The sequence below is a fragment of the Callospermophilus lateralis genome, chromosome 7, assembly GCF_048772815.1.
Source record: "Callospermophilus lateralis isolate mCalLat2 chromosome 7, mCalLat2.hap1, whole genome shotgun sequence".
Lineage (NCBI taxonomy): Eukaryota > Metazoa > Chordata > Mammalia > Rodentia > Sciuridae > Callospermophilus > Callospermophilus lateralis.
The window spans coordinates 59,423,725-59,446,165 of record NC_135311.1 but is presented as its reverse complement, the minus strand read 5'-3'; the positions used below and the strand labels follow the sequence as shown (position 1 = coordinate 59,446,165).

The 22,441-nt window shown below is 34.7% G+C and overlaps 1 protein-coding gene across 1 annotated transcript in view; it reads right to left on the bottom strand.

Annotated features, from left to right (window-relative positions):
• The window catches only part of Dpyd (dihydropyrimidine dehydrogenase), a 798,303-nt gene that overhangs the window by 65,463 nt on the left and 710,399 nt on the right, over window positions 1-22,441 (bottom strand). The gene's annotated exons all lie outside the window — the stretch shown is intronic.

Here is a 22,441-nt window from a genome sequence, read left to right as displayed (position 1 = left end):
GTACAACAGACCAAAACATGTAGTGGAAGCAAGGAGGGCAAGAGGTGCACAGAGAGCAGCCAACAGGTTCTTGAGTTGGGGGAACTAAGTTGGCATATGAAGACAGCCGCCCATTCTCTGCCTTGCCTTGCCTCTCTGACTTAATCTCCTGCATTTCCCCTCCCACTCTACTTCAGCCAGAAATCTTTGCTTTGGCACTTTGGGGGTTTTACACTGGCTTCTCCTTCTGCCTGGAAATCTCTTCTCATGGATGTCCACGTGGCTTATTCCTCTTTTCCTTCATATCTCTGCTCAGATGTGGTCTTGGAATGAAGTCTGTATTCATCACTCTTTAACTCCTAAACCGCAACTTGGCTCCTGACCCCCATGCTGTTGAACACTCTTACCTTCTTTAATTACCATTTTTGCAACTATCACCTATCATGTTATCCTTATTATCTTTATTGCTCATTTTTATCTCCTTTACCTAGATATAAATTCTACAAGGGTATATTTTTTCTTTTTAAAATTGATATACACCAAGTATCTAGAAGAGTGTCAGATAGACATTTAATACAGGTTGAGCATCCCTAATCAGAAACTCTGAAATTGAAATGCTCCAATATCTAAAACTTTTTGAGGTTTGACATGATGCCAGAAGAAGAAAATTGCACATCAAGAAACACTGTCTCATGAATAAAATTATTAAAAATATTGTATAAAAACAGGGTAGGGGATTTGGCTCTGGGATAGGACACTTACCTAGAATGCATGAGGCAGTGGGTTTGATTGCCAGTAGACCCCTTTTAAATTAATTTTATGCTATGTATATAAGATGTATATGAACCATAAATGAATTTCTTGTTTAAGCTCTGGTCCCATTCTCAAGATGTCTTACTATGCATATGCAAATATTCCAAAACCAGAAAAATATCAAAAATCTGATATCCTTCTGGTCCCAAGCATATTGGATAAAGGCTACTCAACATGGGGGTATCTTAGCTGAAAGACTTAACGACAGATGATAGAGACTTCTGTGCCATTAACTGGGTTCCAATTAAGGCGTCACGAAATCTGCCTGGGGTTGGTGAAGAGTTTGTGAATCTTTTGCCCAATGGCTGCACTGCATAACGGACCCTCCTGCCCAGACCACACTCAAGATGGATTTGAGTCAAAGGGCAGTTCAGAGAGCTTCTCTAGATTCCTCTCTGTTTGACTGTTTGGAGTAGGGCAAACTAAATTAGATTTGAAGGTACTCGGGGTTTGTACTTTGAGCCCTATCCTCATATAATGTAGAGAGGATAGGAATTTGATACTAATGGAAATTAAAATAAATTGAAGCAGAATCAATTTAGATTGTTCTTCAAATCAACTTGCACTCAAAGAGCAGTGGACTATTTTGGGCATAAATAATCATCCTGCACAGTAGGGATAAGTAAATCCATCTTCAGCAGGAACTTCACCACATATTTCTACTGTTACATGTGAAGAACTGACTTGAGAAGTCTGGTAAATGTATTTAAGAGAAGACATATGGCCTGGGGTTGTGGCTCAGTGGTAGATCACTTGTCTAGCACATGTGAGGCACTGGGTTTGATCCTCAGCACCACATAAAAATAAATAAATAATATAAAGGTATTGTGTCCATCTCTTTACAATTAAAAAAAGAGAAAACACGTAATGGTAAGGAAGGAAAATACGCTAGCTTCCTTTATATAGTGCTATGGATATAGAATTATAGCTGCATGAGAATCTCTTTTTCTCAAAGACAAAGGAAAAGAAATGAAAAGAAAAAAAAAGGAAAAAGAAACTAAAAGGATTACAGAGATTTTTTTCATTCCTTTTCAAACAGCTCATTCTCTGTCAGATTTAAATTCTATATATTACTTTCATTTTTCATCCTCAGTAGTAGAGTTGAAAAACTATTATTCCTTTTATAAAATTTTACATAATAATCTGTTATTTTTAAAAAAGTAGAGTAGCAATTTCCCCTCAGCCTTTCTTCTTGGGCTAAACTAATTTATTATATGAGCTAAATAATGTCAATTCTTTATATTCTTCTTGGCTTTACTTTTTTGGCACTTGAGTAGTCTTTATTCCTTTCAATTTGGCTCTTCTAAGGCTATTTTGATGAAATATTTGATCAATAATTCTTTAGAGACTCATACAAAATTTTCCAAAGCCACTGCTTTCGTTTTTAGTCTTTCCAACTATAAAAATATATGTTCTTTATAGGAAGTAGAGAAAAGGAAGGAAATAAAAAATAATCTAGAATTTTTGCTAACAGAAATATCTGTTAATATTTGGATACCATAATCACTTCATATGTATAATATATAATATATATATATATATATATGAAAATATATATAAACAAATCCAGAATCACATTTAGGTATAGTTTAGCTTTTTCTAGGGATATCTGGAAAAAGGCATATTTTTGAAATGCATCTTGGTGGAACAGTTTTATAAAAAGTGGGGTTTCTCCTGTTGAGTGGGGTGGGAAAAGCCTTTAATCTCAGCTACTCAGGTGTCCAGGATTGGATACAAGTTTGAGGCCAGCCCCAGCATCTTACAGAGACCCTATCTCAAAATAAAAAATAAAAAGAGCTGGGGATGTAGCTCAGTGGTAGAGTGCCCCTGGGTTCAATTCCCAGGACTGGGAAAACAAAGAAAGAAAAGAAAGGAAGGAAGGAAGCAAGGAAACAGGGTATTTCAGCATCTGTTTTAAGCACATGAAAATATCATGACCAGGGTATTTGGAACTGAGACTATAGAGTTCAAGCAAATTCTTTGAACTGCAAAGTGAACTGACCCAGAAAAACGACTTGACAACCACTAATAATTACTGATTGAGAATGTCTGAGCCACTTGTCCACAGGTGAACAGAAACCTCAGGGATGAGTGTATCTAGACTCTTGAATTAGAAACTTCAGTATTACCTGGTGACTGTACCAATAAGGTAGACCTGTTACCTAGTGACTCAGTGTCAACCTCTGTAAAATAGTAAATCTAGTCCTTGTCTCTTTCCCATATGGAGGCTCTAGAATTGAAATTTGTCAAGCACTTACAGATCAAAAGGTAGCTTTTTCAGACATAGGTAATTTTTACCATACCATACTATTCATAACCTTACACTTTTAGTCTATGAGAGGAGTCAAATTTTAAAGCAAAAAGCATTTTGAAAATGAATTTTATAGCCCATCTTTGTAAGAACATTTCTTTATGTCATTTTGCAAATTTAATTTTGCCAGAATCTGGGCAAAGAGAATTATTCCTAGTAAAGTGTAAAGGTGGTTTTTCTGTGTTGCCTGGATGAGTTGTTCACCAGCCTTTGGTAACTGACTCCTCTGATGTATGTTTTCCCTCATTCATAGACCTTCCTTACGTGGTAATTATTATCCTTGACATGATTCTCTGACCATCATGTCCCATTATGTATCACCGTAAAGCACGTGTCCGGTAAAGGAAAATTCTCAGGATAACCTCCGAGCTAGATTTGAACTCTCAGATCCTTGAAAACATTCTCTGACTTTAAGATCTTTGCTAATTCAAGTGACATATTAAAGCAAAAGGACGACAAACAGGTATGCTTTCTTGATGCAGAGGCAAAGAGAGAGGCAGAGGCAGAGGCACACGATTTTCTTTGACTTTTGTACAAAGGTAGTAGAAGTATCTTTCACATTCTAGGAAAACAACCAGAACACTATCAGCTGGTGTATAAAGTAAATAAACTATAAGTTCCAGATGGGACAGGGAACAAATATACTGAGTTAATGGAAGGGAAAGTCACAGCCCCCAAACAGAAAGAACTGGAAGTTACCTGGTGATTCTACGGTGAAAGTTCATGTTGACATTTCTAATATCAAACACTTTGTTGCTGCCTTGGTGGCCTTGGAAGAAAGAGCAAGCAATACACATAATCTCTGCCGTCCACTGTACTACTTTTCTTTTCCCCAAAGACTACTGGTTTTTTATTATCCAGCAACTTTTGCTACCTGAACGGTTCCCATTTCTAGAACTAATCTGCTAAAAATCAAGAAGAAACTTCCCTGAAGTGATAGGATTGTTGGAGTTTTCCTCGGGATTGTTATGACTACTTCTTTATACACAGGTCATTTGAGCCAGAGTGAAACATCAACTATTTGAAGTCACATGCTGTTCTTTGTGCCTTTTGTAGATCAAAAGAGCAAAGAACCTAGCCCCATCACTGTAATTTGCTGTAGCAAGGAGTGACAACTGAATTATCATTAGATGAGTTATCATTTTTTTCTTACAAATCACATTCTTATTCATGCGATGGAAGTGCCAGAAGAGCTCTAGTTCTCTCACTAAATTTAACAAATAAAATAGTGTACCTTCCCATTGCCAGCTAAGTTTGGGAGATACAAAGAAAAGGATGATATGTAGAAACATGTTAGAATGGCGCAGGGTGTTGTTGTTGGTGGTGCTGGTGGGGCAAGTGTGCACCGTTAATAGGAGAAGATGTCAAAAAAAATGAAGCATAATAATAGTGCAATTTATCCTTGCTAAACGTACTGCAGTGTGCTATAATTAAATATGAAAACCTAAATTTATCTCTATGTTCGGTTGTCATTAATTTAACAGGGAGTGCACATGTTCTAATCTAATGGCTGATTTTTTTTTTCTCCATGTGCAGCATATTAAAATGTATATTAGCCTCAAGGTGCATAAACACAAAATAATAGACCAAAGGTTTTGGCCTGTGGAGAAAAAAAATCCATGCTCAAAGGCCGTCAAGTAGCTGTGATGCAGGGAGACACTCACTTAGCCTCATTAAGCCAAAGCTCTCTTTTGCTTGTCTTTTGTTCTGCATGACAGCAGCCTCTTTGTTGTATAATAATTCATTCCAAGTTCGTTCCAAGCTACCGAAACTGGTGAACTGTGGCCATTTTAATGAGAAGTATTGGTGGTATGCATAATCTGGAAGCCACGTGGGCCAGACAATCACAGAGCACTGCAGCCAGCAAAATGAGATATTGTCGAAATCACAAATTTGTCAAGTTGTTTTTGGACAGGGTATTATAATAAGCATTAAAATATGCATCCTATTACTCTGCATCTGCCAGTCAAAGATCACTATAATGAATGCGTGCTGCAGGGTATAACCAGGCCGTTTTCCTAAGTAAAACAAACCACAGTGTACAGAAAAGAATTATGTGGGTTTTTTCTTTTTCTTTTCTTTTTTTCTCTTTCTCTCTTTTTTTTGGCATTGCTGGACTTTTTTTAAAAAAAATTCCTTCTGCACCAGGAGTCAGGTTCTCCTGGCATGGTGTTCACCGCCAGTGGTAGGTACACAGAGCTCAGTGGTGCCAAGGAGTTAACATGAATACATTGCTTTTTTAATAGGTGTGCTTACCAACTGAGAATACAAAACCTCAAACTCAAGGCTTAAATCGAGTCTAATGAAGAATTCCTAGGAGAAAATAGAAAAAAGAAAAAGAAAACCTGTCTTCTAATGATCCTGAACCTTATGTTTTATTTTTTCCTACAAATGATTTAGTCTTTGACACTTGTTTTGTTGCCTTTTTTTTTTTTTTTTTCTGTTTGTCGATTTGCTTTTTAGATGAACCTGAGCTTTGGGAAGAAATAGGTAGGACAGTAACACATTACACTTCCATATAGCTTATTTAAGAAAACTAAAGCAATGTTGGCATTTATAGTGACTCTTATCATTTATGCCTAAAAGTGATCCTTATGGAGAGTGGTCACATACTTTATCATGTAAACCAGAATTTCTTGGAGAATTAAAGGACATAATCAATAGTTATAAACATAAAAAACATTATTGTCACAGGGAAACTGGCCTTAAATTGGCAGATGTGGAGAAAGTATGCCATGACCAATGGCTACACAGCACATCCTGATACTTCAGGTGGTCCGTATTAAACATTTAGGGACTTTTTGTTTTTGCCTTCATCCAATGAACTCTCTGAGAAGTCTGGCTGGAAGTACAGTGATTGTGAAACAGAATTTCAGAATAGGTAGAAAAATCTACTCTTCCTCGTTTCTGGCCACTCTTTAAACCAATCTTACTGAACTGAGCCTTTGTTTTATGATCAGCAAGCAGTGTGTGGGATGAGACATAAAAGTATGGTCCTTGTGGTATTTATAACTGGAACTGGATGTGGACAGATGGGTAAAACCAAGTACAACAATGACTCAAATAAAGAGGTATGCACATAGTGGTAATATAGGTATAAAATAGATGCCATCTTAGTTTAGAAAGGAGGAATACTGTATCTAATAGAAAAAAAAAGGAACAAAGCTTCCTGGAATAGGTAATGACAGCATCTTGAAGAATTAGTAGAATTTAAAATGGCAGGGAGCATAAAGAGTCAGAGAAATTGAGTGTAATGAACCAAGATATGCAGGTTGGTGTGGGAAGGAACCCCTCTTCCTGCTTAGAGACTACTTGACTCAGTGAAAATTTACATGAAAAGGAATAAAAAAAGTCACACTGGCCAACTGGGTTGCTATTAGATCATGAAGACTCTTGAGTACTCCAACGAAAGAATTATAATTGTTAGTCAAGTAGTGTCACTGAAGGCTATGAAGAGGAAAATAAGCTTTCAAAAGAATAAATTGGCAGCAACACATAAGAAAAATACAGAAGGAGATGTTGGGAGAAGATAGTTTACAAGTAGACAGAAAGGGTTCAAAAAGCATGAACTAGCAGAATGTAGTAGAACATGCCCGTAATCCCAGTGACTTTAAAGGGTGAGGCAGGAGGCTCACAGGTTTGAGGCCAGCCTTAGGAACTTAATGAGACCCTCAGCAACTTAGTGAGACCTCTGCCTCATAACAAAACAGAAAAAGAAAGTGGAATGTGGCTCAGGGGGAAAGCATCCCTGGGTTCTATCTCTAGAACCTAAAAAATAAACAACAACAACAACAACAACAAAAAAAAAAAATCCACCAAACAAAAATAAATACATAAATAAGTGCTGATATTTGAGATGGATAAAGATAAGGCTGCCCAAAGTGCCCCATATTCTTTCCTGAAATATTTCTACTGTAAGACATATATTTCCCAAATCACATATCTTCTCAACATCTCCCACACTCTTAGCACATCAGTCCATTTTATTTTCATCATCTTAGGCTCACTGATTGAAGAATGACAGATCTCTTCAGCTGTACTTTGAGAATGGGCAGGAACAAGAGGGTGAAGGCAAGATCAGTTTCTATGGCTTTTTACAGCCTGAGCTTGCAGGCATTCTCTTTTGCCTTAAAGTTGCAAGATATGAGCACTTTGGTGACATGACAACTTTATTCTATAGGTACAGGTTTGAAAAGGAAGGTAAGTCCAAAGCAAACCAGAGCCCTGGGTTTGTCCCAGGAGATATTATGTAGAAGTTTTGCCCTCGGCTGTAATCATGGCAGCCTGAAAGTGTACCAAATGTCCTGGGATATAACGTCTGGAGTCTTAAAGCTGTGATGCATGACAAGCAAGTTCTTTAGTGCCAGTAGGTCTGTCTCTGGGGCACTGTAAATTCCTCCTTTGCTCATGTCCCTTCTGTTTGGTGCGTGTGAAGGGGTGTGTGCATGTGTGTGTATGTGTGTGTATGCATATACCTACAGAACACACATACATGTGTTGCTTTGGGACATGTGCTCCTCTGATGTCTGGTCATCAAACTGGTTTTCCCGTGGTGAGAATTCCATGCTAATCAGAAAGCATCTATATTTGCCTGCAGTTTGTGTAACTTGTTTAGTTCGTTGAACTAAAGGCAGATCTGCAGGGCAGTAACCAGGATGCTTTCATTTATCTCTTAATTTTATTAGATTTCTACCTATTGGTCAAAAATATTCTTTTATATTTGAACTCTGATGATGAATACTAAGAGTTATTTTAATTACAGATCTATTTCATTTTGTAGAGAATAAGAAGAGTCATTCTGAAATTTTTTTAAAAGATCTCAATATTTATCTTTTAAATGGTTATCTTTAAATGTATTATGACAATCTTATGGCTTACTACGTGTCTACTATAGAATTCCTGGGAATTCTAGTTTTAATTAAAATGAAATGTCACAATAATATCATACCATATTCTGGTGTCACGACAAAAATCTTTGAACTCTTGTCATTAAATAAGCAAAAGCACCTCATGAAACTTCTAATGATCTTTCTAAAAAGGGGAATCTCTTATGGTACATTGTTTTTATCTCCTTTACAGGTAACTCCTTCCTTATATTATAGCTATTTAAGTCTTCTGACTGAATTATAAGTTCATAATAGAAAACACCTTCAAAACTGACTTCACAGCATAGAACCTTTTGCATGCTTTGGGCTTGACAGATATTCATGAACTGGAAAGGTAAATGTAAAGGTTTCACACCCTTGAGAGTTCATCTCTTTTGTAAATAGAAGATATGCAGATGCACCAACAGAAGATGACAAAAATAAGCTATCTTTTAAAAACTAATATTTATTAAATGGATGGGTTATATGCTGATTATCATAAGTTAATATAGCATAAATAATTAAAATACTCTTCATGGAACAAATTAAAAGTTTATATTGGTGTCAATCTGATATTGGATTCTATTTTGTATTTCACCTGCAAAACAGATATCACGTTCATTCATCTCAGGGCCATTTCCCTAGTCTATGGCAATATCAGTTTGCCACTAGATTTATACAGTAGCTAGTACTGGCTACTAATTTGAGAGCCCAGTGAAAAATAAAAATGCAAGCAACCTCATGTAAAAATTAGGAATTTTATGGAGCTGGGATTGTTGCTCAGAGGTAGAGTGCTCACCTAGCATGCATGAGGCACTGGGTTTGATTCTCAGAGCCACATAAAAATAAAATAAAGATATTGCATCCACCTATAACTGAAAAATAAATATTATTTTTAAATTAGGAATTTTAAAACGGTGTCAGCAAAACAAGAGTAGGCTACTTCTCAGAAAGGAGAGTCATGCAATTGCAAAGGTTACATACTTGGAAAATAGCCTCATAATGATATCTCTGATTTCACTTGTGCACATCCCTATATATTTTCACATAGCAGGGTGATGATACATTTAAAACAAAATTTGGATAATGTCATAATCTGTGCAAAACCATTTGGTGGTTCCCCTTTGCATCTTTAACACCATCTAAATTCTTTATAGTGGCCAGTAATCATCTATATGATGTGGCCATTGCCAACCTTTACAATTCCATGTAGTGCCACTTTCGGTCTTTTTCTCCAACTTGAGCCTTCAGGCTTTCTTCCTATTTCTGCACATATTCCCAGATGCTGTTCCCTCCAAGTGGAATGTTGTTCCTTGATTCTACTCATGCTTCTGATCTCATTTCTAATGGCCCTCCTGTTATGGTTTACATGTGGTGTCCTCCAAAAGCTCACGTGGGAGACAATGCAAGAAGGTGTGGAGGAGAAATGGTTGGATTATACCCTTAACCTAATCAGCGAATTAGTCCCTGATGGGATTAACTGAGTGGTAACTGGAGGCAGGTGGGGTGTGGTTGGAGGAAGTGGTTCCTTGCAGGCGTGGCTATGGGGTATATGTTTTGTATCTGGAGAGCAGAGTCTCTCTGTGTTTTCTGATAAACATATGAGCTGCTTCCCTCCACCACACTCTTCCACCATGATGTTCTGCTTTACCTGGAGCCCTAAGGAATGGAGCCGCCCTTCTGTGGACTACAACCTCTCAAACTGTGAGCCCCCAAAAGAAATTTTTCCTCCTCTACAGTTGTTCTGGTCTAGTCTTTTAGTCACAGCAGCAAAAAAGCTGACTAAAACACTTCCTTTAGAAAACTTTTTCCTGATACACCAACTTGCTACACATTCCCTATTATTTTTCTCCTAAGTATGCCTTTATCCTCTTCAAAATACTTAGCATAAACTATAACTTTTTTAAAAAAATTAAAATCATGTTCTCCATCATTAGATTGCAATCTCCAAGAGGGCAAGAACCAGTCTTATTCATTACAGTATAACAATATTTAGCTAGTACCTTGCTCATAGGGTTTAACAGACATTTATTGAATAAATGGAGAAATAAATGAATGAGAGCACAACTCAAATGCTCAATAATATTTTTCACTATTGTTTTTTTCATGTAAGTAAGATATTTGGTTGGGCAATCAACAAGCTCATGGAGGCATTTTCTGGTGGGTATCAGCCTCTCCTCTGTACTCATTATTTTTCAGAATAATTAATATTTCTCTAATACAAAATAATATCCAGGAGCTAGATACATTTTTTAATATTTATTTTTTAGTTGTGGTTGGACACAATATCTTTAGTTATTTATTTTTACGTGGTTCTGAGAATCGAATCCAGGGCCCCGCACTTGCTAGGCAAGCTCTCTACAGCTGAGCCACAACCCCAGCCCTAGATACATTTTTGCATAATCTGATTACATGACTTCTAGAGGGAGCCAGACATATCTCTCTCCGGGTCCTCCTGTCCATTTCTACTCTGTTAAAGAAGAAGAAGCCATTACCTTCTTTCAACTAACCAAGCTTTTCTTCTTTATCTTCAAACAGAATTAAAGCTATTCACAACAAGTTACACACAAACAGAATAACTTGTGCCTTCCTGGAGTCTAGAACATTATAATGCAAATGTTTTTTTCATTGCAATAGTCATTGTATCATATTTGATTATTTTAATTTAATTATCTCTGCTCTCTAGATAAAAGAATTGTTATTGGCCTGGAAACTCTAGAAGTATAATTACTAGTTTTAATAAAGTGAAAAAGTCAATGGAATAAAACTATGATAGTATTATGGCCTCTTGTTATAAGCAGCAAAGTTAACCCAATAACATAACATATAATAAATTAATACTGATAGAAAACCTAGCTATCTTATGTTCAGAATGAAAAAAATCATCACATTGCTATAACACTCTTCTGTAAAATATAATCCTTTTATAACACAAACACTATAGAAAATATTAAAATACTTTACATTCACTTCATGTACACAATACATATATATTCACATAGACCTGAAATGTTCATATGTATTTATTTATTTAAGTGAATGTATATTATACATAATCTCAAAAGTTTAAAAAGGAGCATATATATTAATATATATTTATATATAATATATGTTACATTAACATTATATTGATATATATTATATATTATATTTATACATTTATATATTATACTAATATTATGTATTAATATATATATATTTCTTGGGCAGTAGTATAAGGAATTGATCCTAGGGGTACTCTAGTACTGAGCTACATACCCAGTTTCAATTTTGTTGTTTTCTTTCTTTCTTTTTCTTTTTTTGAGACAGTCTTGCTAAGTTGTTGAAGCTGGCCTCAAATTTACAATCCTCTTGCCTCAGCTTGCCAAGTTGCTGGGATTATACAGGCCTGATCCACTGTACCCTGCTATATGTATATTCTTCAAAATAGTTTTGTGATGTCAGTAGGGAAGATTTAATTATCTCTGCTCTCTAGATTAAAAAATTGAAGCTCAGAAAGATTATCTGGTACCATACAATTAGCTGGTAGCACCATCAGAACTCAGACCTTCAGATCCATGTTCAGATCCGTTTAATTCTTTCACAATGAACAAATCCAATAGATATATAATTCAGCTTCCATTAAAAACATACGGATGAGTATATTCTATAATTCCATGAAAGAACTTTTAAAATGTAAAAAAACATTTCATGGAAAAGTTCTAAAATAGTATATTATTTAAATCTGTCTCATTATTTATTAAGCATTTCTCCATCAAAAACAAATATTGTTAATAGTATAGTTATTTAAGAACTTCTGTAGCCTAATTTAATTTTATAGATGAAGTATTAATAATCATAGCATCTAGGTTTCCCATCAAACTGCAGTTGGGAATATCTCTAATGGTATTTCCAGGAAACTCCTTCTGTTGACTTTTATTTTTTTTTTTTATTTATTTTTTATTGGTTGTTCAAAACATTACAAATCTCATGATATATCATCTTTCATACATTTGACTCAATTGGGTTATGAACTCCCATTTTTACCCCAAATACATATTGCAGAATCACATCGGTTACACACTCACCTTTTTACATAATGGCATATTAGTGACTGTTGTATTCTGCTACCTTTCCTATCCCCTACTATCCCCCCTCCCCTCCCCTCCCATCTTCCCTCTCTACCTCTTGTGCTGTTGTTCAATTCTCTCCCTTGTTTCCCCCCCTTTCCCCTCACAACCTCTTCTATGTATTTTGTGTAACATTGAGGGTCTCCTACCATTTCCATATGTTTTCCCTTCTCTCTCCCTTTCTCTCCCCCCAATCGTCTTTGTTTAATGTTAATCTTTTCCTCATGCTCTTCCTCCCTGTTCTGTTCTTAGTTGCTCTCTTTATATCAAAGAAGACATTTGGCATTTGTTTTTTAAGAATTGGCTAGCTTCGCTTAGCATAATCTGCTCTAATGCCATCCATTTCCCTGCAAATTCTATGATTGAAAAACATACATGGGCTGAAGGTAAAAGGTTGGGAAAAATCATACCACTCACATGGCCCTCGGAAGCAAGCAGGAGTGGCCATACTCATATCGAATAAAATCAACTTCAAACCTAAGTTAATCAAAAGGGATAAAGAAGGACACTATATACTGTTAAAAGGAACCATGCACCAAGACATAACAATTATCAATTTGTATGCACCAAACAATGGAGCTGCAACGTTCATAAAACAAACTCTCCTCAAGTTCAAGAGTCAAATAGACTACAAAACAATAATTATGGGTGACTTCAACACACCGCTTTCACCATTAGCCAGATCCTCTAGACAAAAGCTGAATAAAGAAACTATAGAACTCAATAGCACAATCAATAACCTAGACTTAACCGACATATATAGAATATATCAACCATCATCAAGTGGATACACGTTCTTCTCAGCAGCACATGGATCCTACTCAAAGATAGACCATATATTATGCCATAGGGCAACTCTTAGTAAATATAAAGGCGTGGAGATAATACCATGCACCATATCTGATCATAATGGAATGAAACTGTTGACTTTTTAAAACCTTTAACTTCATAGGAAATACTTTCACAACTTCTGGTAGAAAAATACACTATACAATTTTACCTAAAGTTTACCATATATGACTGATTTACTTCCTGGATTAAATCATCTCTAAATAAGATTTAAGAGTTTAAGGTCTAGGAGCAATTGTATGGTTGGGTTGTAGTATATTCAGAAGACTGTGATTAGGAAAGTCAATGCCAGTATTAAATTTAAGTGTAGAATGCAAAGGTGTGAAATTTGAATGATGCCTTCATTTTGCTAGGTGATATCTGATTCACAAATACGTACACACATGCAGATGTTAATGGTATTTATTAATATAGCTATATCAATATACCCATTAATAATATCTTAATTTCATTCATGCATGTAGATATCCATATTTAATAGATATTAAATATAATATTACTATATAATATTACATGTATATGTATATATATGTATATACACACATAGGTACATGTTTAAGAGGTATTGATACATATATTATATAGAATAACATCATCATATATAATTATTATATTTACATGATATAAATAAATGATATAAATGTCATGAATGTTTTTCATCAAATTGTTACTGTGTCAAGGTATAGCATCCCTGAGAAATGGATTTTTTCAAGTTTATGTTTAGATGGTTTACTTGTTATGTTTTTGCACCGATAAAGTAGAATTTTAAATATAACTTGTCTTGTTTTTATCTGTCCTCAATTTGAGTCTGTCCTAGTTCATTAGATTTAGAAATCCCTTCCCATTGCCCTTCTGCCATGTAGTTAATGATCTGTAAAACACTTAAAAACACTAGAGGAGTTCATTTTTAAAAAGGAACCCTATGGAGAAGCTTTCTGAAATGTGAGGAAAATCTCTTGTAATCAGCCATTTATTTATTTGTGCTTTAAGTACTAATTTTCCTACAGTAGAAGTATTTTTTAGCAGGGCAAACCTACAGTATGTTCTGCAGCTTAACCTGATTGTAGCTGATAATATCTTAATTTTTTCTCCATTATTAGTATACTGAACATAGTCGGGAGGCCGATGAGTGAATGGCTATGCAGAGAAGCAGGACAGAGGTTCCTATACAGAGAAGAGAACCACAGTGAAATCCATACTCCTTCCCATCACTGTCATGTTCAGGAGTAGTATGGTGAGATGGCATGACACAGAGCTTAGGCCAGGGCAGTGTTGAAGGCAGTGTGTAGGTAACTTACATAGTAGGTAGACTTGTCCTAGGTACATTAATGTGGTTTGCCTAGGTCCTGGCCAAAGTAGAGTAAGAACTGTTTGCTCTTCTCTCAATCTAGAAGTGGGGTAGAGTGTCAGCAAATATGGGTTCTTTTTTCTTTGGAGGAATGTTTATGCATCCTGAATAGTTGGGCACACACTCTTGGACTTGGTACTCTTAAATATATGTCAAATGCATTAATATTTGGTATTGATATATATATTTTTTAAATATTTATTTTTTAGTTGTACACAATACCTTTATTTTGTTTATTTATTTTTTTATGTGGTGTTGAGGATCGAACCCAGGGCCTCACGCATGCCAGGCGAGGGCTCTACCGCTGAGCCACAATCCCAGCCCTTGGTATTGATATTTTTTCTGTCTGATTTCTCCACTACAAATTTTTTGTAAAATCAAAAGTTTTTCACATTTCATATTTCCACATCATCATAAGTCTGACATCATTTAAACTCTTCAGAGATTTTTTTTCATCTATCAAACTTTGTAACTGTTGTTCTCTGATCCTGTATGAAGACTGAGCCTTTCTACTTTTGTGTCCAAATATTCTCTCTGAATTTTCATCTGAGTCATTAAAAAAGAGCCATTATCTGCCTTTTCCATGATTTGTCTCAGGGTAGGAGGCCCTGAATTGTATTAGTTGTTTTTATTATCCTAATACATTGAAAGGCTGAATTTACTATAATTTGTTCTTCACTTTCATCCTAGCTCTAGGTCTTCTGATAATACTGCTTTCTAAATTGTGTCTATTAAATGTCTTATTTGGTATTATTATTTCACAGATTCATATCTTACATTTACTTAGGCTTCATTTCATTTCTTCTTCCTTATTTGTAACCTCTTTAGATTCTTTTGTGCAAGTTATCTTTTTCTGAGAATTGAAAGTAGCTTCCAAATTATAGCCATCTACAAATTTCCTTAATGTTCTTTTGACCTCATTTTCTAATGATGTCACTAAATAAGACATGAGATGCTTCTTACATTGAGATTTTATTGTATTGTATTATCTCTTCCAATACTTCTCAAACTTATCATATATATTAATAACCTGGGGATCTTGTTAAAATTCAGGTTGTGAATCAGTAGGTCTGGAATTAGGCCTGAGATTCTGCATTCATCATAAATTTTGGTGATCCTGATATTGCTAGTTTAAGTATCATTGTTTGAGTAGCATTGATCTAAATAATTCCAGTTGGTGCAATTACATAAATAAGTTGACTGATTTTAAGTAAAGTTTTAAGGAAAATGTTTATTTTTCTAGTCATGTAAACATCATGAAAGTTATGGTTCTTCAAAATAAATGAATACATTTTTTTGACCTTGTAATAGAGAGAGGGCCTCACTTTTATATGACCTAAGGGAAATAAGTACTTAGTTTTTCCTTCTTCAGATTCTCAGCTTCTGTTCTTGGATAGGAAGATGCTAACTGGGTTCATTTCAAGCCCTCCTTGGTGATAAGCTATCTTATCTAGTGCTTACTCATATTAAAATACATGTCACTGTTTTGTTATTCACACAGCTTTAGGGATTTTTTTCCAGTATATTTCCATCATCTTGCCTTTTTCTTACTAGGAAGACTTACTCATGGAGGCTTTCATTCCATAAATGATATAGGTTTTATTACTAAACATTGAAGAACACAGATGCCACATACCTAGTTGTTCCTATCTGGAGCTTCCTATTATTAAGTTAGTTCTCCATCTAGGACAACAAAGTCCATTTCATTTCCACAGTGACTGAATGAAAAAGCAATGATTATACGACATTAGCAACGACCTACGAGACGAAAGAAAAGAGGCTCAAATTTCTCCTGACTTGGGAAATATGTATTCCATGGTATAGAATGGAGTATCACTTCTGAAATATTTGACTTTCTGTGAAAACTGCCCATACCTCTCACTGGATATATTTTCAACTTGCACAGCTATTCCCATACCTTTAATACATGTATAAGCTCTCCTTTACTTTGACACTTTTATTCACCCTTAATGGCATATGGAGCTAAAAGTGATATATTCTCTAGACATGGCTTGATTTCAGATGATGTATATCTGCAACTAAAGAATAAGATTCTTTACAATGAGCAATGTTGAATAGGGGCCTCTATAATAATCAGGCATCATGCCTTTGGACTTGACTGCTCAGGGTAACCATATATATTCTTATTGAAGTTCTGGGTGCTTAAAAATGTTTTACTTCATTCCTCAGTTAACAAAAATGACCCTGAAAAGTACACTGATAGCAAGCAGTATTGCACCAATTATACCCTTCACTGCATTTGATTGTACGGTTTTCTCTTTATTAGCTTAAAAGTGAGCAATACCAAGTCCAATTCCCCAGGGCCTTTTGTGCTTCTACAAATCATGTCAAGTTGCTCACAACCAGTGAATTCATTACACTGATTTAGAGATGGCAGTACATAGGGTGAGAATTTAAAAACAACAGCAAAAACACTAAAGTCTTCAACCTGTACAAGTTTGCAATTTGAAAAAGTTTTATATCTAGGTGAATGTTCTTCCTATGAGGGTTCTTCATGTTCCTTATTTATGATAGACGGGTTTTGGAGAGTTCCACTTCTAATACTGGCAGTTTCTCTTGTTACACTTCTGCCACAGGTAACTGAAAACACACACACAAAGTCATCCAAAGTCACTTAAGGTCCAAAAGAAGGCAGAATGGGAGGGGAGTGTCACTTGTAAAAAGGCAATGACACTGTTCTTTTTTTCTGAGGACAGGCCCAGGGAGTACCAAGAAGGGAGGTTTAAATCCATACAGCAATCCACAGTCTTACTGGTCGAGAAATGAGTTCAAGACCATGAGAAACTGGAAAAACATTCAAGAAAGGAGAAAGCTACAGAGAAGGAGGACCAAGCCCAGCTAAGCCAAAGTAATTGCACATGTTTCAATGTCTACTAACTGCAGAATGGGCAGAGTTGTGGGGTTTGCATTCAGAGAAACTAAAAAAAAAAAAAAAAAAAAAAAAAAACCAAAAAACCAAAACCCAAACAATAGTCTTCTTAGTTATCCAGAGTCTAGATTTTCTCTATAATGTATCCTTCACACAGTTCAGACAACAATAAAAATGGTCAGACATGTAGAAAAATATCAGGAAATTATGAGCACTCTTCAAAGAATGAAGAAATCAAGAGATGGAGATCAAGACTGAGAGGATACATTCATTAGAGAGGTTATGTTTTAAATTAGCTATTATAACTATGCTCAGTATATAAATAAAAATATGCCGATAATATATGATGAGATAAGAAATACTGCAGAGGAAGAAAATAAAAATGAACTAAAAAGAAATCTTACTAGCTGTGAACAATGGCATACTCCTATAATCCCAGTGGCTCAGGAGGCTAAGGCAGGAGTATCATGAGTTCAAAGCCAGCCTCAGCAAAAGCAAGTTACTAAGCAACTCAGTGAGACCCTGTCTCTAAATTAAAAAACACAAAATAGGGGTGGAAATGTGGCTCAGTGATTGAGTGCCCCTGAGTTCAATCCTCAGTACTTAAAAAAAAAAAAAAAGAAAAAGAAAGAAAGAAAAGAAAAGAAAGAAACTCTTACTATAGAAAAATATTACATCTGAAATAAAAAGTTCACTAGGTGGGCTTAACAGCATAATGGAGATTCTATGAGAAGAAAGACTTTGTGAATTTTAAGGGATATTAATAGAAATAATATATTCTAAAAAACAGAAAATAGATTACTATAAAAGAAGCAAAAGAACTTCAGAGACGTAATGAACAATATCAAAAGTCTAATATACAGTTAATTGGAGTCTCAGAAAATTGGAAAGAAAGAATGGGACAAAAAAAACTCCTTAAAGAAATAATGACCAAGTAGCTCCTAAATTGGGTAAAACACATATACGAAAGGTTCAGGAAGCCCAGAGATGTTTATATGGTTTAAATACTATAGGGATAAGTTTTTTAAGATTTGTGATAGTTTGATATTATATTATATAGGGATCAATTTGGAGACTGAATTTGTAATCTGCTACGAAAATATAGAAGAGGGAATATGGAAAAATGAGAAAATAAAAATTACTTAGTATTATATTGTGTTTATTTTAAACTTATTATTAGAATGTTAAATAGGAGTGCTGCCTGTACATATGATTATTCACTTACTATACTGCTAAAATCCTAAGATTTACTTTTCTCCCTCCCTTCCTTCCTTTCTTTTTCCCTCCTTCCTTCCCTCTCTCCTTCCCTTCCTTCCATCTTTCCCTTTTTATCCTGGAGGAAAAGGATAAAATTTTTCTTAATGATATCATCCTATTGAGAGAGAAATAACATTTGGCCATTGCAATAATAAATTATATTATATAACCTTATATTTATAATGTTGCTTATTTAATTTTTCAACAGTTTCTATACCGTAAGGTGCTAGGTTTTTTCAAGACGATTTTAGAGCAATTTATATTTAAAAGGCATAAAAATCAAACCAAAAATTTATTTTCCAAAAATAAATGATAAAGAAAAGGTAACAAAAATGACAACATTTGTTTCTCTCATCTCCTTTAAGAATATTAAAATAAATCTACACTTGAAACTGAATGCTTTCTCTAAGCTCCTCATATAGAATGTTAGCTATACATATTCTGCTGAACACTGTATCTTTTCTCTATACTGATAAGCAAGTTGAAAATGTATGACTCTTTAATATACCACCAGACAAAGGTGAGATTAAAGAGTCCAATGGAATTGTGAAGGCCAAGTAAAAGGGTGTCTGATTCTGAGAGATTAGCTAATTCTTTAAACAGAGGAGAAAGATTGCAAGAGACCCCCACCCACCCACCCATCAAGCCTTTTCTAGCTCCTAGGGTTTAAAATCAATTACAGTTTCATTGGTACTTGAAGTTTCTTTTATTGCCACTTATTTTGAATATCTGAATCTCAAAGCAGAATGCCAGCCTTGTACACAGAATCAGTCAATGGGGAGCAGGAAGGCACCACCCAAATTATTTACTTCATCTACAAGACACTTTACCACCCCTGGGGTTCAATAATGTGATATATAAATAAAAGCCTTACTTCTTACTTAAATTGCTGCTTTTATTCATTATTTTTGAAAGTCCAGTTCTTTATAAATCTTGGAAACAAATTCAGGCCTGGTCACTGTTTGTTCTCAAGTTAATTTTTCAAATAGCTTTAGGATAGCCTTGGTTAACTTGGCAAAATGCCTTTTAAAAAAAGTGAATTATTGTGTTTAAAACTTGGCTAATTTCTCCCTCCTCCCCAGCCCAAGCAAAGCCTGTTTATTTTTAAGCAGACATTTCAGCAGTGAATGGTCTAAATTCCATCTTATGTTCATATCTTGAACTGGCTGGTTTGAAGGCAGAAAGGCTTGCTTCTATATCTCATCTAATTACAAACAGCCGCAGATTAGTGATTAAATTAACTGAAAAGCTTCTGGTTCATATCAATTAATTTCTTCCAGAATGTTTCCTTAAATAAAGCTCTTTTCTATACAGCTGCAGGAAATATTCCAAACAGTCCAACTATATGCCACTACCTTTGAATATTTTCATTTTAATGTTGGAACCTCTTATAGAATATGACCTGTGAATTATACAGAAACTATGAAACATTGTTTTAACATGTTAATACAGATAAAAGAAGTAACAATATCCTGTTCCAATAAATTAAGAAACTTTTTAAAGCACTCTCACTTTTTGAAACCACCTAAATCTGTGAGGAAGCTGTGGGTATTTCTAAGTCAGTCCCAACAAAGATATAAAGAAGCATTCTCCATCATCATTTTTAATTCAACATGAAGCCTAAATCTTGTATAAGGTAATTTTTCCAAATGGAAAGAAAAACAAATCTACTACTCAAGTCTATACAGTGGTTCCTATAAATAAATTCAAAAGCTAATGGGATGACCCTCTTAGTCCATTTGTTCTGCTAAATCGAACATCAGAGACTGGGTAATTTACAAACCATTGAAACTTATTTGTCACATTTATGGAGGATAAGAAGTCCAAGATTAAGGTGCTAGCAGGTTTGGAGTCTGGTGAGGGCCTTTCACCACTTCCAAGATGGCATCTTGATGCTGACGTCCACCCAAGGGGACAGACTCTGTGTCCTGGCATGGTGGAAGGGACAGAAGAAGGAGACAGCTCCTTTCAACATCAAGCCCCTTTATAAGAACCTTCATCTATTCACAACTTAATCAGTGCCTAAACATCACATCTTTTAATGCAGATGCATCAGGGAATAAATGTTAGCATGAAATTTGGAAGCAACTCTATTAATCAAATGGTAACTCCCTTTTTTAGAAACAGTTGAGAGGACAATCTGGTGATATTTTGCCCGTTCCTGATTTACAAAATTGGATTCTTAAGCAAAAGTGGCAAGTTAAAGCTGTATAAACTAAGGCTTCCTAATGGGGAAAATTTAATTTCCTCATAGGGTTTTCTTAAGAAGATTGATGGTTTATCTTTATTGTCCCTGTAGTCCTTGGCATCTGATCATATCCATTACCTACTTCTTCCAAATTTTTCCTTCTCTCAATTCAGAGGCTCAAACTCTTTTATGTGCTATGAATTATATTTTGTGTTATGAATTTCCAAAAACATAAGCAAGAATCCCAAAATTTGCCAAACAGACCAGTACTAGAGATTTCAAATTTAGAGAAGCAGAATTTGTCAGAGGAGTATTATCTAAGTGCCATATTATTTGAGAAGTTTAGAAATTTTCCTTATATTATTTTCAATATTTTTTATAACTACTAGTTTTTAAATTACTTCGGAGAGCATCTTAGTAATGAATTAAAAATAGGAATGATTTTGGCAGCAAAGGTTTATATTTATAATAATATAGAATCAGACTTTAGATGAGCCTCTCAGAAACAGATATATATTTTTAAGTTTTTCTGATGGAAAATTTTATTGTCTTTTCCCCCCTTTTTACAAGATGTCTCATGGAAAGTTTATATTTTTTAAAAGTTTTAGTGCATATTAACAGTTAAAATCATTTTGGCAATAGGAAGAAAACAATATGCACTTTGTGACATATCTTTCTCATATTAATATACTCCCTAGATTTACATGGTGTTCTGGTACAAGATTTAAAAATTAACAAATGTATCACTCCATTTCCTGTAAGTTACCACTTCTTGACACTGTACAGTTCTTGGACATAATTACTTTGAGTCTCTAGAGTAAGATCAGTAAGCAACTAATGAAAGATTCCTGGTAGAAGCAGATAGAATGAGACAATGACTACATAACTGAGATCAAATTGTATCCACAGAGAATATGGTACTTTCTATATTCTATAAAATTCTGCTGTAGAAGCACACTAATTTGGATGAATTGTGTGAAGAGTTCTTCTGAATTGGTGAAAAGTCTGAATTATAGATTATTGAAAAGGAAACACATTTTTCAGATACATCCACTGGAAAGACATGCTAACAAACACTCATTGAAAACAGCCCATTTATTGTCGGTTTTCATATGAATTTTGATAGCATACTTGAAAGCTGTTAATTATCTTAAGTAGGTTAAACAGTTTCTTGAAATGTGTTTATACTAATAATTTGTTTAGTAAAGTAGGGCTTATTATATTATAACATAAAGGTATATTATAGTCTTGAATAACTATTTTATATTTTAAATTAATTGGGCCTAAAACTTATAAGTTTATAGTTCTTCATTATTAGTCTCTGGAAAACTTCCAGATATTTCTTTCAGAAGTCCACTACTCTCATTTATTATTCATAAATACTTTACATTAACAAAATATTATATTCCAATAAAGTATTCAAGTTTTCAAATTTAGAGGCCATATTATTGAGTACATGGTAAGGCCAAAAATTTTCTTTCAGTCACATATTTGTAGATTATAAATGTAAATATTAGGGGCTCTGAGAATATAAAATATTTGTGTGTGACATTTCCAGACAACAAGCATTTCTTACAGATATATGAATGTTATGAGGTTTACCTAGTATCTATCTAGCTCTGTGATCCAGATAAAAATCTTCTCCACAGTGTTTATCAGGCTACCTCAGTGATCTGTCAAATGCCTTCTAGAAAGCTAAGTCTGCCTCGTTGCTATGGGTTCTTTCCTCTTGAGAGGATAGAAAATGGTTCTGGTTTGGGCTCTGGATTCCTGTTTCATGGTTTCAAATTCTTGCTTTCATTTTCAGCTCTGGAAAGTAGGATATCAGAAAG